This window comes from Plectropomus leopardus, chromosome 12 (genome assembly GCF_026936395.1).
Source record: "Plectropomus leopardus strain MGB_pleo_1.0 chromosome 12, ASM2693639v1, whole genome shotgun sequence".
Classification (NCBI taxonomy): domain Eukaryota; kingdom Metazoa; phylum Chordata; class Actinopteri; order Perciformes; family Serranidae; genus Plectropomus; species Plectropomus leopardus.
This window is the reverse complement of record NC_142187.1, coordinates 4,229,554-4,242,500: the sequence shown is the minus strand read 5'-3', so window position 1 is coordinate 4,242,500 and position 12,947 is coordinate 4,229,554. Positions and strand designations below refer to the sequence as shown.

General features: G+C 51.3%; 19 non-coding genes across 19 annotated transcripts; all 19 read right to left on the bottom strand.

The window, feature by feature from the left end:
- Positions 1-413: 413 nt before the first annotated feature.
- trnaa-ugc (transfer RNA alanine (anticodon UGC)) lies at positions 414-485 on the bottom strand. The gene has a single exon. It is a non-coding gene; the product is annotated as a tRNA-Ala (tRNA).
- Positions 486-903: 418 nt separating this feature from the next.
- Positions 904-985, bottom strand: trnas-aga (transfer RNA serine (anticodon AGA)). The gene has a single exon. It is a non-coding gene; the product is annotated as a tRNA-Ser (tRNA).
- Positions 986-2,309: 1,324 nt separating this feature from the next.
- On the bottom strand, positions 2,310-2,381 carry trnaa-ugc (transfer RNA alanine (anticodon UGC)). Its single transcript has one exon. It is a non-coding gene; the product is annotated as a tRNA-Ala (tRNA).
- Positions 2,382-2,801: 420 nt separating this feature from the next.
- trnas-aga (transfer RNA serine (anticodon AGA)) lies at positions 2,802-2,882 on the bottom strand. The gene has a single exon. It is a non-coding gene; the product is annotated as a tRNA-Ser (tRNA).
- Positions 2,883-4,174: 1,292 nt separating this feature from the next.
- On the bottom strand, positions 4,175-4,245 carry trnaa-ugc (transfer RNA alanine (anticodon UGC)). The gene has a single exon. It is a non-coding gene; the product is annotated as a tRNA-Ala (tRNA).
- Positions 4,246-4,484: 239 nt separating this feature from the next.
- On the bottom strand, positions 4,485-4,556 carry trnag-ucc (transfer RNA glycine (anticodon UCC)). Its single transcript has one exon. It is a non-coding gene; the product is annotated as a tRNA-Gly (tRNA).
- A 111-nt stretch (positions 4,557-4,667) lies between these two features.
- Positions 4,668-4,749, bottom strand: trnas-aga (transfer RNA serine (anticodon AGA)). Its single transcript has one exon. It is a non-coding gene; the product is annotated as a tRNA-Ser (tRNA).
- A 1,323-nt stretch (positions 4,750-6,072) lies between these two features.
- On the bottom strand, positions 6,073-6,144 carry trnaa-ugc (transfer RNA alanine (anticodon UGC)). Its single transcript has one exon. It is a non-coding gene; the product is annotated as a tRNA-Ala (tRNA).
- Positions 6,145-6,380: 236 nt separating this feature from the next.
- trnag-ucc (transfer RNA glycine (anticodon UCC)) lies at positions 6,381-6,451 on the bottom strand. Its single transcript has one exon. It is a non-coding gene; the product is annotated as a tRNA-Gly (tRNA).
- Positions 6,452-6,562: 111 nt separating this feature from the next.
- trnas-aga (transfer RNA serine (anticodon AGA)) lies at positions 6,563-6,644 on the bottom strand. The gene has a single exon. It is a non-coding gene; the product is annotated as a tRNA-Ser (tRNA).
- Positions 6,645-7,968: 1,324 nt separating this feature from the next.
- On the bottom strand, positions 7,969-8,040 carry trnaa-ugc (transfer RNA alanine (anticodon UGC)). Its single transcript has one exon. It is a non-coding gene; the product is annotated as a tRNA-Ala (tRNA).
- Positions 8,041-8,277: 237 nt separating this feature from the next.
- trnag-ucc (transfer RNA glycine (anticodon UCC)) lies at positions 8,278-8,349 on the bottom strand. The gene has a single exon. It is a non-coding gene; the product is annotated as a tRNA-Gly (tRNA).
- A 109-nt stretch (positions 8,350-8,458) lies between these two features.
- trnas-aga (transfer RNA serine (anticodon AGA)) lies at positions 8,459-8,542 on the bottom strand. The gene has a single exon. It is a non-coding gene; the product is annotated as a tRNA-Ser (tRNA).
- Positions 8,543-9,863: 1,321 nt separating this feature from the next.
- On the bottom strand, positions 9,864-9,935 carry trnaa-ugc (transfer RNA alanine (anticodon UGC)). Its single transcript has one exon. It is a non-coding gene; the product is annotated as a tRNA-Ala (tRNA).
- A 237-nt stretch (positions 9,936-10,172) lies between these two features.
- On the bottom strand, positions 10,173-10,244 carry trnag-ucc (transfer RNA glycine (anticodon UCC)). Its single transcript has one exon. It is a non-coding gene; the product is annotated as a tRNA-Gly (tRNA).
- A 111-nt stretch (positions 10,245-10,355) lies between these two features.
- trnas-aga (transfer RNA serine (anticodon AGA)) lies at positions 10,356-10,437 on the bottom strand. Its single transcript has one exon. It is a non-coding gene; the product is annotated as a tRNA-Ser (tRNA).
- A 1,322-nt stretch (positions 10,438-11,759) lies between these two features.
- trnaa-ugc (transfer RNA alanine (anticodon UGC)) lies at positions 11,760-11,829 on the bottom strand. Its single transcript has one exon. It is a non-coding gene; the product is annotated as a tRNA-Ala (tRNA).
- A 239-nt stretch (positions 11,830-12,068) lies between these two features.
- trnag-ucc (transfer RNA glycine (anticodon UCC)) lies at positions 12,069-12,140 on the bottom strand. Its single transcript has one exon. It is a non-coding gene; the product is annotated as a tRNA-Gly (tRNA).
- Positions 12,141-12,251: 111 nt separating this feature from the next.
- trnas-aga (transfer RNA serine (anticodon AGA)) lies at positions 12,252-12,333 on the bottom strand. Its single transcript has one exon. It is a non-coding gene; the product is annotated as a tRNA-Ser (tRNA).
- Between the last annotated feature and the right edge of the window lie 614 nt (positions 12,334-12,947).

Genomic DNA, 12,947 nt, shown 5'->3' with positions numbered 1-12,947 from the left:
CCACATGGCCAACATGGTTTAGTTAGTTTGGTTTGTTCTCTGTTTGTTGCACACACACACACACCTCATTCCACCTCACTCCACCTCACACACTGATCTACGGATATGCACTTTATTTTCCTTTTAATTATATTCAGTTAAATAAACATCTCCTTATTCCCTGGCAAACTTTGTGTGGACTCTCTCTTTGTTGCAAACCAGTGAGCCAGGTTTGTAATGTTTAGAACCCTCTTCCACAGCTGAGAGAAAACACGCTCTCACTAAGCGCACGTCAACGTCACACAGTGGCTTTGTTGCAAGCCCACTTTGTGCTCTGCAGTGCGTGCTTTTGACAGAGTCTGATTGTCTCACTTCTTTACCAGGAGTGCCTCGCCAAACAGAGCCACCGTTTTTTGTCTTTCCATAATACCTGCTGGAGATGCCGGGGATTGAACCCGGGGCCTCATACATGCAAAGCATGCGCTCTTCCACTGAGCTACATCCCCCGGTGCATGTGCAGTGTTTGTGTAGCCGGTGCGTGGGTGACAGAAGAAGCAATCTGGCCACAAGAATTGAGGTCAACTTTGTACACTGCCTTAAAAGCTGTTGACTGCAACGGCTGGAAGTATAACCTGGTTCGATTTCTTGCAGCACTTTGACACCATTCACTGTAGAAGAGTAGGGCATTTGCTGCCTTACTGCCTACAGAAGCCAGGCCAGTGAACTTCCGCTCGAGCGAGGACTGCGATGGCGGGAATCGAACCGGGTCAACTGCTTGGAAGGCAGCTATGCTTACCACTATACCACCATCGCCGCACATTTTGCATTTTTGTTGAAAATTTCGAAATTTATCTGGGCAGTGACGACGAAAAGAGTTTAAAGCAGAACGTCGCCGCCGGGCACCCGCTGCTCAAAAGCGCCTCGCGTTGTCGGCAGGATTCGAACCTGCGCGGGGAGACCCCAATGGATTTCTAGTCCATCGCCTTAACCACTCGGCCACGACAACCCGAGCGGCACAGCCGACCGACCCCGAGACCACCACGCGGCGGCGCACGAAGCCATGTACTGCACAGTCGGCACGTTCCCTGGGCATTGAGACTGAAAAGAGCCCTGCATTCAAAATGTGCAAGATGGCTGCATCAAGGGGGGCGGGTCGCGTCAGGCACTCGTTGCATGTTACAATGTGGTCCAGGAAGTCCATTTTACAACTCTGGAAAGTGACCACAACAATTTGATCTTGCTTCACCAAAGTAAACATTTGTAACACAGCACCGCAGCTGAAAAGTAATATTGCTGGAGGGAGCGCTGGCACGTAATTGATGGCCCACCGCAGCGGCTTTGCGGGTGACGCTGTGCACTACCGCAGCCAAGCTGGGTCAGGTTTTTTTTTTACTGAACGGCACACGACCCTCTGTTTCATAATTGGAGCCGCCTGAATCAGCAAAGCTGCCGCGACCGTCGGACCGGCTTCTCGTCCAGAGACAGCCAGTCGGAGGTGCAGATTTTATCCTAGTTGCGGCTTCTGTGGCATCACTTTGTCAGCTTTCAGACCCGCACGTGGCACCTTGAACGTGTCAGTAGGTGCGGGTTGTCTCCAAAGTTATCACTGGGGGCTCCCACAGCTCAAAAGTAAGGGCCATTGTCAGCAGGATTCAAGCGTGCAGGGAAGCCCCAGAGGCTTTTCTAATCCATTGCCTTAGCCACAGCCCACAGCGTGGCTGGTGTGACGGCCTCACTAATCTGTGCCTCTCTCCACAGCTTCTTCCTTTGCTGCAGCCCCATAGTAGTTGGGCCGTCTAAATGGCTGGCCACACCTATAGGCGGGGCCTACCTCTATAAAAGGGCTGCTGGAGTCACTCTGCTCTCTCTCTGGTGGTTGAGCAGTTGACGCCACATGGCCAACATGGTTTAGTTAGTTTGGTTTGTTCTCTGTTTGTTGCACACACACACACACACACACCTCATTCCACCTCACTCCACCTCACACACTGATCTACGGATATGCACTTTATTTTCCTTTTAATTATATTCAGTTAAATAAACATCTCCTTATTCCCTGGCAAACTTTGTGTGGACTCTCTCTTTGTTGCAAACCAGTGAGCCAGGTTTGTAACACTAGTGAGCAACTTTCCCCAATGTTTAGAACCCTCTTCCACAGCTGAGAGAAAACACGCTCTCACTAAGCGCACGTCAACGTCACACAGTGGCTTTGTTGCAAGCCCACTTTGTGCTCTGCAGTGCGTGCTTTGACAGAGTCTGATTGTCTCACTTCTTTACCAGGAGTGCCTCGCCAAACAGAGCCACCGTTTTTGTCTTTCCATAAGACCTGCTGGAGATGCCGGGGATTGAACCCGGGGCCTCATACATGCAAAGCATGCGCTCTTCCACTGAGCTACATCCCCCGGTGCATGTGCAGTGTTTGTGTAGCCGGTGCCTGGGTGACAGAAGAAGCAATCTGGCCACAAGAATTGAGGTCAACTTTGTACACTGCCTTAAAAGCTGTTGACTGCAACGGCTGGAAGTATAACCTGGTTCGATTTCTTGCAGCACTTTGACACCATTCACTGTAGAAGAGTAGGGCATTTGCTGCCTTACTGCCTACAAAAGCCAGGCCAGTGTACTTCCGCTCAAGCGAGGGACTGCGATGGCGGAATCGAACCCGGTCAACTGCTTGGAAGGCAGCTATGCTTACCACTATGCCACCATCGCCGCACGTGTTGCATTTTTGTTGAAAATTTGAAATTTATCTGGGCAGTGACGCATTTAAAAAGAGTTTAAAGCAGAACGTCGCGGCCGGGCACCCGCTGCTCAAAAGCGCCTCGCGTTGTCGGCAGGATTCGAACCTGCGCGGGAGACCCCAATGGATTTCTAGTCCATCGCCTTAACCACTCGGCCACGACAACCCGAAATGGCACAGCCGACCGACCCCCGAGACCACCACGGCTGCGCCGCGAAGCCATGTACTGCACAGTCGGCACGTTCCTGGGCATTGAGACTGAAAAGAGCCCTGCATTCAAAATGTGCAAGATGGCTGCATCAAGGGGGGCGGGTCGCGTCAGGCACTCGTTGCATGTTACAATGTGGTCCAGGAAGTCCATTTTACAACTCTGGAAAGTGACCACAACAATTTGATCTTGCTTCACCAAAGTAAACATTTGTAACACAGCACCGCAGCTGAAAAGTAATATTGCTGGAGGGAGCGCTGGCACGTAATTGATGGCCCACCGCAGCGGCTTTGCGGGTGACGCTGTGCACTACCGCAGCAAAGCTGGGTCGGGTTTATTTTTTTTACGAACGGCACACGACCCCTCTGTTTCATAATTGGAGCCGCCTGAATCAGCAAAGCTGCCGCACCGTCGGACCGGCTTCTCGTCCAGAGACAGCCAGTCGGAGGTGCAGATTTTATCCTAGTTGCGGCTTCTGTGGCATCACTTTGTCAGCTTTCAGACCCGCACGTGGCACCTTGGACGTGTCAGTAGGTGCGGGTTGTCTCCAAAGTTATCACTGGGGGCTCCCACAGCTCAAAAGTAAGGGCCATTGTCAGCAGGATTCAAGCGTGCACAGGGAAGCCCCAGAGGCTTTTCTAATCCATTGCCTTAGCCACAGCCCACAGCATGGCTAGTGTGTGACGGCCTCACTAATCTGTGCCTCTCTCCACAGCTTCTTCCTTTGCTGCAGCCCCATAGTAGTTGGGCCGTCTAAATGGCTGGCCACACCTATAGGCGGGGCCTACCTCTATAAAAGGGCTGCTGGAGTCACTCTGCTCTCTCTCTGGTGGTTGAGCAGTTGACGCCACATGGCCAACATGGTTTAGTTAGTTTGGTTTGTTCTCTGTTTGTTGCACACACACACACACACCTCATTCCACCTCACACACTGATCTACGGATATGCACTTTATTTTCCTTTTAATTATATTCAGTTAAATAAACATCTCCTTATTCCCTGGCAAACTTTGTGTGGACTCTCTCTTTGTTGCAAACCAGTGAGCCAGGTTTGTAATGTTTAGAACCCTCTTCCACAGCTGAGAGAAAACACGCTCTCACTAAGCGCACGTCAACGTCACACAGTGGCTTTGTTGCAAGCCCACTTTGTGCTCTGCAGTGCGTGCTTTGACAGAGTCTGATTGTCTCACTTCTTTACCAGGAGTGCCTCGCCAAACAGAGCCACCGTTTTTGTCTTTCCATAATACCTGCTGGAGATGCCGGGATTGAACCTGGGGCCTCATACATGCAAAGCATGCGCTCTTCCACTGAGCTACATCCCCCGGTGCATGTGCAGTGTTTGTGTAGCCGGTGCGTGGGTGACAGAAGAAGCAATCTGGCCACAAGAATTGAGGTCAACTTTGTACACTGCCTTAAAAGCTGTTGACTGCAACGGCTGGAAGTATAACCTGGTTCGATTTCTTGCAGCACTTTGACACCATTCACTGTAGAAGAGTAGGGCATTTGCTGCCTTACTGCCTACAAAAGCCAGGCCAGTGTACTTCCGCTCGAAGCGAGGGACTGCGATGGCCGGGAATCGAACCCGGGTCAACTGCTTGGAAGGCAGCTATGCTTACCACTATACCACCATCGCCGCACATTTTGCATTTTTGTTGAAAATTTCGAAATTTATCTGGGCAGTGACGACGAAAAGAGTTTAAAGCAGAACGTCGCCGCCGGGCACCCGCTGCTCAAAAGCGCCTCGCGTTGTCGGCAGGATTCGAACCTGCGCGGGGAGACCCCAATGGATTTCTAGTCCATCGCCTTAACCACTTGGCCACGACAACCCGAAACGGCACAGCCGACCGACCCCGAGACCACCACGGCTGCGCCGCGAAGCCATGTACTGCACAGTCGGCACTTTCCCTGGGCATTGAGACTGAAAAGAGCCCTGCATTCAAAATGTGCAAGATGGCTGCATCAAGGGGGCGGTCGCGTCAGGCACTCGTTGCATGTTACAATGTGGTCCAGGAAGTCCATTTTACAACTCTGGAAAGTGACCACAACAATTTGATCTTGCTTCACCAAAGTAAACATTTGTAACACAGCACCGCAGCTGAAAAGTAATATTGCTGGAGGGAGCGCTGGCACGTAATTGATGGCCCACCGCAGCGGCTTTGCGGGTGACGCTGTGCACTACCGCAGCAAAGCTGGGTCGGGTTTATTTTTTTTACGAACGGCACACGACCCCTCTGTTTCATAATTGAGCCGCCTGAATCAGCAAAGCTGCCGCACCGTCGGACCGGCTTCTCGTCCAGAGACAGCCAGTCGGAGGTGCAGATTTTATCCTAGTTGCGGCTTCTGTGGCATCACTTTGTCAGCTTTCAGACCCGCACGTGGCACCTTGGACGTGTCAGTAGGTGCGGGGTTGTCTCCAAAGTTATCACTGGGGGCTCCCACAGCTCAAAAGTAAGGGCCATTGTCAGCAGGATTCAAGCGTGCACAGGGAAGCCCCAGAGGCTTTTCTAATCCATTGCCTTAGCCACAGCCCACAGCGTGGCTGGTGTGAACCCTCACTAATCTGTGCCTCTCTCCACAGCTTCTTCCTTTGCTGCAGCCCCATAGTAGTTGGGCCGTCTAAATGGCTGGCCACACCTATAGGCGGGGCCTACCTCTATAAAAGGGCTGCTGGAGTCACTCTGCTCTCTCTCTGGTGGTTGAGCAGTTGACGCCACATGGCCAACATGGTTTAGTTAGTTTGGTTTGTTCTCTGTTTGTTGCACACACACACACACACACCTCATTCCACCTCACTCCACCTCACACACTGATCTACGGATATGCACTTTATTTTCCTTTTAATTATATTCAGTTAAATAAACATCTCCTTATTCCCTGGCAAACTTTGTGTGGACTCTCTCTTTGTTGCAAACCAGTGAGCCAGGTTTGTAACACTAGTGAGCAACTTTCCCCAATGTTTAGAACCCTCTTCCACAGCTGAGAGAAAACACGCTCTCACTAAGCGCACGTCAACGTCACACAGTGGCTTTGTTGCAAGCCCACTTTGTGCTCTGCAGTGCGTGCTTTGACAGAGTCTGATTGTCTCACTTCTTTACCAGGAGTGCCTCGCCAAACAGAGCCACCGTTTTTTGTCTTTCCATAATACCTGCTGGAGATGCCGGGGATTGAACCCGGGGCCTCATACATGCAAAGCATGCGCTCTTCCACTGAGCTACATCCCCGGTGCATGTGCAGTGTTTGTGTAGCCGGTGCCTGGGTGACAGAAGAAGCAATCTGGCCACAAGAATTGAGGTCAACTTTGTACACTGCCTTAAAAGCTGTTGACTGCAACGGCTGGAAGTATAACCTGGTTCGATTTCTTGCAGCACTTTGACACCATTCACTGTAGAAGAGTAGGGCATTTGCTGCCTTACTGCCTACAAAAGCCAGGCCAGTGTACTTCCGCTCAAGCGAGGACTGCGATGGCGGGGAATCGAACCCGGTCAACTGCTTGGAAGGCAGCTATGCTTACCACTATACCACCATCGCCGCACATTTTGCATTTTTGTTGAAAATTTCGAAATTTATCTGGGCAGTGACGACGAAAAGAGTTTAAAGCAGAACGTCGCCGCCGGGCACCCGCTGCTCAAAAGCGCCTCGCGTTGTCGGCAGGATTCGAACCTGCGCGGGGAGACCCCAATGGATTTCTAGTCCATCGCCTTAACCACTCGGCCACGACAACCCGAAATGGCACAGCCGACCGACCCCCGAGACCACCACGGCTGCGCACGAAGCCATGTACTGCACAGTCGGCACGTTCCCTGGGCATTGAGACTGAAAAGAGCCCTGCATTCAAAATGTGCAAGATGGCTGCATCAAGGGGGGCGGGTCGCGTCAGGCACTCGTTGCATGTTACAATGTGGTCCAGGAAGTCCATTTTACAACTCTGGAAAGTGACCACAACAATTTGATCTTGCTTCACCAAAGTAAACATTTGTAACACAGCACCGCAGCTGAAAAGTAATATTGCTGGAGGGAGCAATGCACGTAATTGATGGCCCACCGCAGCGGCTTTGCGGGTGACGCTGTGCACTACCGCAGCAAAGCTGGGTCGGGTTTATTTTTTTTACGAACGGCAGGCGACCCCTCTGTTTCATAATTGAGCCGCCTGAATCAGCAAAGCTGCCGCACTGGCCGGACCGGCTTCTCGTCCAGAGACAGCCAGTCGGAGGTGCAGATTTTATCCTAGTTGCGGCTTCTGTGGCATCACTTTGTCAGCTTTCAGACCCGCACGTGGCACCTTGGACGTGTCAGTAGGTGCGGGGTTGTCTCCAAAGTTATCACTGGGGGGCTCCCACAGCTCAAAAGTAAGGGCCATTGTCAGCAGGATTCAAACGTGCACAGGGAAGCCCCAGAGGCTTTTCTAATCCATTGCCTTAGCCACAGCCCACAGCGTGGCTGGTGTGACGGCCTCACTAATCTGTGCCTCTCTCCACAGCTTCTTCCTTTGCTGCAGCCCCATAGTAGTTGGGCCGTCTAAATGGCTGGCCACACCTATAGGCGGGGCCTACCTCTATAAAAGGGCTGCTGGAGTCACTCTGCTCTCTCTCTGGTGGTTGAGCAGTTGACGCCACATGGCCAACATGGTTTAGTTAGTTTGGTTTGTTCTCTGTTTGTTGCACACACACACACACACCTCATTCCACCTCACTCCACCTCACACACTGATCTACGGATATGCACTTTATTTTCCTTTTAATTATATTCAGTTAAATAAACATCTCCTTATTCCCTGGCAAACTTTGTGCGGACTCTCTCTTTGTTACACATCAGTGAGAGAGGGTTGTAACACAAGTGAGCAACATTCCCCAATGTTTAGAACCCTCTTCCACAGCTGAGAGAAAACACGCTCTCACTAAGCGCACGTCAACATCACACAGTGGCTTTGTTGCAAGCCCACTTTGTGCTCTGCAGTGCGTGCTTTGACAGAGTCTGATTGTCTCACTTCTTTACCAGGAGTGCCTCGCCAAACAGAGCCACCGTTTTTGTCTTTCCATAATACCTGCTGGAGATGCCGGGGATTGAACCCGGGGCCTCATACATGCAAAGCATGCGCTCTTCCACTGAGCTACATCCCCCGGTGCATGTGCAGTGTTTGTGTAGCCGGTGCGTGGGTGACAGAAGAAGCAATCTGGCCACAAGAATTGAGGTCAACTTTGTACACTGCCTTAAAAGCTGTTGACTGCAACGGCTGGAAGTATAACCTGGTTCGATTTCTTGCAGCACTTTGACACCATTCACTGTAGAAGAGTAGGGCATTTGCTGCCTTACTGCCTACAAAAGCCAGGCCAGTGTACTTCCGCTCAAGCGAGGACTGCGATGGCCGGGAATCGAACCCGGGTCAACTGCTTGGAAGGCAGCTATGCTTACCACTATACCACCATCGCCGCACATTTTGCATTTTGTTGAAAATTTGAAATTTATCTGGGCAGTGACGACGAAAAGAGTTTAAAGCAGAACGTCGCCGCCGGGCACCCGCTGCTCAAAAGCGCCTCGCGGTGTCGGCAGGATTCGAACCTGCGGCGGGGAGACCCCAATGGATTTCTAGTCCATCGCCTTAACCACTCGGCCACGACAACCCGAGCGGCACAGCCGACCGACCCCGAGACCACCACGGCTGCGCCGCGAAGCCATGTACTGCACAGTCGGCACTTTCCCTGGGCATTGAGACTGAAAAGAGCCCTGCATTCAAAATGTGCAAGATGGCTGCATCAAGGGGGCGGGTCGCGTCAGGCACTCGTTGCATGTTACAATGTGGTCCAGGAAGTCCATTTTACAACTCTGGAAAGTGACCACAACAATTTGATCTTGCTTCACCAAAGTAAACATTTGTAACACAGCACCGCAGCTGAAAAGTAATATTGCTGGAGGGAGCGCTGGCACGTAATTGATGGCCCACCGCAGCGGCTTTGCGGGTGACGCTGTGCACTACCGCAGCAAAGCTGGGTCGGGTTTATTTTTTTTACGAGCGGCATACGACCCCTCTGTTTCATAATTGGAGCCGCCTGAATCAGCAAAGCTGCCGCACCGTCGGACCGGCTTCTCGTCCAGAGACAGCCAGTCGGAGGTGCAGATTTTATCCTAGTTGCGGCTTCTGTGGCATCACTTTGTCAGCTTTCAGACCCGCACGTGGCACCTTGGGCGTGTCAGTAGGTGCGGATTGTCTCCAAAGTTATCACTGGGGGCTCCCACAGCTCAAAAGTAAGGGCCATTGTCAGCAGGATTCAAGCGTGCAGGGGAAGCCCCAGAGGCTTTTCTAATCCATTGCCTTAGCCACAGCCCACAGCGTGGCTGGTGTGACAACCTCACTAATCTGTGCCTCTCTCCACAGCTTCTTCCTTTGCTGCAGCCCCATAGTAGTTGGGCCGTCTAAATGGCTGGCCACACCTATAGGCGGGGCCTACCTCTATAAAAAGGGCTGCTGGAGTCACTCTGCTCTCTCTCTGGTGGTTGAGCAGTTGACGCCACATGGCCAACATGGTTTAGTTAGTTTGGTTTGTTCTCTGTTTGTTGCACACACACACACACACCTCATTCCACCTCACTCCACCTCACACACTGATCTACGGATATGCACTTTATTTTCCTTTTAATTATATTCAGTTAAATAAACATCTCCTTATTCCCTGGCAAACTTTGTGTGGACTCTCTCTTTGTTGCAAACCAGTGAGCCAGGTTTGTAACACTAGTGAGCAACTTTCCCCAATGTTTAGAACCCTCTTCCACAGCTGAGAGAAAACACGCTCTTACTAAGCGCAGGTCAACGTCACACAGTGGCTTTGTTGCAAGCCCACTTTGTGCTCTGCAGTGCGTGCTTTGACAGAGTCTGATTGTCTCACTTCTTTACCAGGAGTGCCTCGCCAAACAGAGCCACCGTTTTTTGTCTTTCCATAATACCTGCTGGAGATGCCGGGGATTGAACCCGGGGCCTCATACATGCAAAGCATGCGCTCTTCCACTGAGCTACATCCCCCGGTGCATGTGCAGTGTTTGTGTAGCCGGTGCGTGGGTGACAGAAGAAGCAATCTGGCCACAAGAATTGAGGTCAACTTTGTACACTGCCTTAAAAGCTGTTGACTGCAACGGCTGGAAGTATAACCTGGTTCGATTTCTTGCAGCACTTTGACACCATTCACTGTAGAAGAGTAGGGCATTTGCTGCCTTACTGCCTACAAAAGCCAGGCCAGTGTACTTCCGCTCGAGCGAGGACTGCGATGGCCGGGAATCGAACCCGGGTCAACTGCTTGGAAGGCAGCTATGCTTACCACTATACCACCATCGCCGCACATTTTGCATTGTTGTTGAAAATTTCGAAATTTATCTGGGCAGTGACGACGAAAAGAGTTTAAAGCAGAACGTCGCCGCCGGGCACCCGCTGCTCAAAAGCGCCTCGCGTTGTCGGCAGGATTCGAACCTGCGCGGGGAGACCCCAATGGATTTCTAGTCCATCGCCTTAACCACTCGGCCACGACAACCCGAAATGGCACAGCCGACCGACCCCCGAGACCACCACGGCTGCGCTGCGAAGCCATGTACTGCACAGTCGGCACTTTCCCTTGGCATTGAGACTGAAAAGAGCCCTGCATTCAAAATGTGCAAGATGGCTGCATCAAGGGGGGCGGGTCGCGTCAGGCACTCGTTGCATGTTACAATGTGGTCCAGGAAGTCCATTTTACAACTCTGGAAAGTGACCACAACAATTTGATCTTGCTTCACCAAAGTAAACATTTGTAACACAGCACCGCAGCTGAAAAGTAATATTGCTGGAGGGAGCGCTGGCACGTAATTGATGGCCCACCGCAGCGGCTTTGCGGATGACGCTGTGCACTACCGCAGCAAAGCTGGGTCAGGTTTTTTTTTTACTGAACGGCAGACGACCCCTCTGTTTCATAATTGGAGCCGCCTGAATCAGCAAAGCTGCCGCACCGTCGGACCGGCTTCTCGTCCAGAGACAGCCAGTTGGAGGTGCAGATTTTATCCTAGTTGCGGCTTCTGTGGCATCACTTTGTCAGCTTTCAGACCCGCACGTGGCACCTTGGACGTGTCAGTAGGTGCGGGGTTGTCTCCAAAGTTATCACTGGGGGGCTCCCACAGCTCAAAAGTAAGGGCCATTGTCAGCAGGATTCAAACGTGCACAGGGAAGCCCCAGAGGCTTTTCTAATCCATTGCCTTAGCCACAGCCCACAGCGTGGCTGGTGTGACAACCTCACTAATCTGTGCCTCTCTCCACAGCTTCTTCCTTTGCTGCAGCCCCATAGTAGTTGGGCCGTCTAAATGGCTGGCCACACCTATAGGCGGGGCCTACCTCTATAAAGGGCTGCTGGAGTCACTCTGCTCTCTCTCTGGTGGTTGAGCAGTTGACGCCACATGGCCAACATGGTTTAGTTAGTTTGGTTTGTTCTCTGTTTGTTGCACACACACACACACCTCATTCCACCTCACTCCACCTCACACACTGATCTACGGATATGCACTTTATTTTCCTTTTAATTATATTCAGTTAAATAAACATCTCCTTATTCCCTGGCAAACTTTGTGTGGACTCTCTCTTTGTTGCAAACCAGTGAGCCAGGTTTGTAACACTAGTGAGCAACTTTCCCCAATGTTTAGAACCCTCTTCCACAGCTGAGAGAAAACACGCTCTTACTAAGCGCACGTCAACGTCACACAGTGGCTTTGTTGCAAGCCCACTTTGTGCTCTGCAGTGCGTGCTTTGACAGAGTCTGATTGTCTCACTTCTTTACCAGGAGTGCCTCGCCAAACAGAGCCACCGTTTTTGTCTTTCCATAATACCTGCTGGAGATGCCGGGATTGAACCTGGGCCTCATACATGCAAAGCATGCGCTCTTCCACTGAGCTACATCCCCCGGTGCATGTGCAGTGTTTGTGTAGCCGGTGCGTGGGTGACAGAAGAAGCAATCTGGCCACAAGAATTGAGGTCAACTTTGTACACTGCCTTAAAAGCTGTTGACTGCAACGGCTGGAAGTATAACCTGGTTCGATTTCTTGCAGCACTTTGACACCATTCACTGTAGAAGAGTAGGGCATTTGCTGCCTTACTGCCTACAAAAGCCAGGCCAGTGTACTTCCGCTCGAAGCGAGGGACTGCGATGGCCGGGAATCGAACCCGGGTCAACTGCTTGGAAGGCAGCTATGCTTACCACTATACCACCATCGCCGCACATTTTGCATTTTTGTTGAAAATTTCGAAATTTATCTGGGCAGTGACGACGAAAAGAGTTTAAAGCAGAACGTCGCCGCCGGGCACCCGCTGCTCAAAAGCGCCTCGCGTTGTCGGCAGGATTCGAACCTGCGCGGGGAGACCCCAATGGATTTCTAGTCCATCGCCTTAACCACTCGGCCACGACAACCCGAAATGGCACAGCCGACCGACCCCCGAGACCACCACGGCTGCGCCGCGAAGCCATGTACTGCACAGTCGGCACTTTCCCTGGGCATTGAGACTGAAAAGAGCCCTGCATTCAAAATGTGCAAGATGGCTGCATCAAGGGGCGGGTCGCGTCAGGCACTCGTTGCATGTTACAATGTGGTCCAGGAAGTCCATTTTACAACTCTGGAAAGTGACCACAACAATTTGATCTAAACATTTGTAACACTTTGTAAAGTAATATTGCTGGACGGAGCGCTGGCACATATTGTCGAAGCCGCCTGAATCAGCAAAGCTGCCGCATCGACGGACCGGCTTCTCATCCAGAGACAGCCAGTCTGAGGGAGATAGCCAGTCGGAGGCGCAGATTGTATTTAAAATAAATTATTATTATTATTATTATTATTTATCATTATTTTTATTATTATCATTATAATATTGTATATTTATTTTATTTATTTACCATCGCAGCACAAAATGCTTTTTTATGTAAAATTTTGAAATTTACCTGGGCAGTGACAATGAAAAGAGGTTTAAAGGAGAACGTTGCCGCCGGGCACCCGCTGCTGATGGATGAGGGAGCACCGAGGCGGAGCC